At 42.8% G+C, this 1,886-nt stretch overlaps 1 protein-coding gene across 1 annotated transcript in view; it reads right to left on the bottom strand.

Annotated features, from left to right (window-relative positions):
• Positions 1-1,536, bottom strand: part of LOC101849413 (kelch-like protein 40b) — a gene marked incomplete at its 3' end in the record, with an annotated part of 12,812 nt that extends 11,276 nt beyond the window's left edge. Inside the window, 1 exon segment of the mRNA XM_013088994.2 lies at positions 1,126-1,536.
• Positions 1,537-1,886: the final 350 nt, after the last annotated feature.

The following is a 1,886-nucleotide window of genomic DNA, read 5'->3' on the forward strand; positions in this document are numbered from 1 at the left end:
AGAGAGAGAGAGAGAGAGAGAGAGAGAGAGAGAGACAGAGAGAGAGAGAGAGAGAGAGAGAGAGAGAGAGAGAGAGAGAGAGAGAGAGCTAACCGTGCACCAGCTCTCAACAAAAGTGAGAACAGACTTTGGGGAGGGTATTATAACGGGACATAATCCACGAATATTTCAAATAAAAATAGGAACTTATAAAATGATGTCCCTTTAATCTAACGTGACCGCCTTCGAGCTGACGTCGATTTGATGTGTGAACGTCGCTTTGTCGGCTGACTGTCGGACAACGCCTAAAAACGGAGTATCGGCAATGGGTCGGCAACAGCTGACTCGTTATTGGACGTCGGCCCTACGTCAGTTAGACATCGTAATCTGCTTGTCCGCCTTGTCGACTCAATGCCGCACAGTCAGCCGAGGAAGTCATGCTGTCTGGGACCTTGTCATTATTTTTTTCTTCTGAAAACTGATCCACAGACAGAGAAATAGAAAAACGCAAACTAATCTAGATCTAGATCTAGATCTAGAGTCTAAAACTAAAACTAAAAAGCTAGAATCTAACACAGTCATTCATCAGCTCTCACCGGCCTTCAATCTCTTCAATACACTACCATGGACAAAAACGCAGCAAAATCACTTTCATATTTAGATCTATAACCAACAGGCTGGATCTAGATCTACAATAAGTAAGCCCATGAAAGTAAAACCACTGTATGTGAGATTAAATTAAATGCCTCCGCAAAATGCTTTAACATCACAAGAAGACGGAGAAGAGCATGGACGGACAGAGAAATAATGAAATAAGAACAACTTAGATCTAGAATAGACCTATAAATATGTTGGCACAGTCCTCCTTGCATGTCAGAGAAAGACACGTCACATTCCCAACCAGCCTGGAGAGCACATATTTTAACACCAAATAGATCTACTCGGGCTATAACATAAAGAAAGAACCATGCAGGCCATGCAAAAGATGGATAGAGAGAGTCAAGGGAACTCTGAGATATTTTAACATCCTAATGGAAGAAGCTGCAAAGTTAGCCTAGGCTACCATAAGAAACTACATCTCCCCTCGACGCTTAACAGCAACAGAAGACGAACAAGTAAAAAGTAAATCTAGATTATTAATACAACCTGAGAGTTGTTGACGATTGAATATCAGGCTAGGTAGGCCGACGGCTTCTCGAATTTCACGGGTGCTGTCGTTCAGTGTCTGTCGAGGTCTGACTTTACTTGACAAAGTAAAGAAGTAGATCTAAAAAATCTAGATCTAGATTCTAGAATCTAAGTGACGAAGAAGAGAAGTGAAAACTTGGCTATGAAACCGAAACTGAATGTGAAATTGAAAGTAAACAACTAGATCTAGACTAGACTAGACTAGACTCTAGATTCTAGATTGAGGTTGGGAACAATGGGAAATATTCATTTTGTGGGGGTAAAAAACAACAAAATGTTAAGCTGACAGATATTATTGAAGGGTACAACATAAGATAATTCCCATGGCTTTTTTGCCAACAGTAAACAAAAAGAAAAAACCTACGGTCAAACCCTAAACAAATCGCATCGGGCGTTTTCCCAGAAATCGCTGACCCTGCGACCTTATAGTAGGTCAAAGGTGACGAGAAAGAGAAAGTTTATGGGTGAAGCCAAGGATCTTAGAACTAATGGAGCCTCCTCTCTCTCTTCACGGCGCCGCGAGCAGTATGCCGCGTTGGGGATCAAATATGGCCACCGAGTGTGGGCTAAATCACGAACTGTGGCGTTTCTTTTTATAGAATTTTATCGGGCTGGGCCACGTTGTGAGGTGGGCGGGGTGGGAGAATGCACGCATGGAAGAGGAGATGGGGCTGGGATGAAAGAGGAGGGGCGGGCCTTAGGAAGGGACGATGGAGAAT

This window comes from Aplysia californica, unplaced genomic scaffold (assembly GCF_000002075.1).
Source record: "Aplysia californica isolate F4 #8 unplaced genomic scaffold, AplCal3.0 scaffold00852, whole genome shotgun sequence".
Classification (NCBI taxonomy): Eukaryota; Metazoa; Mollusca; class Gastropoda; order Aplysiida; family Aplysiidae; genus Aplysia; species Aplysia californica.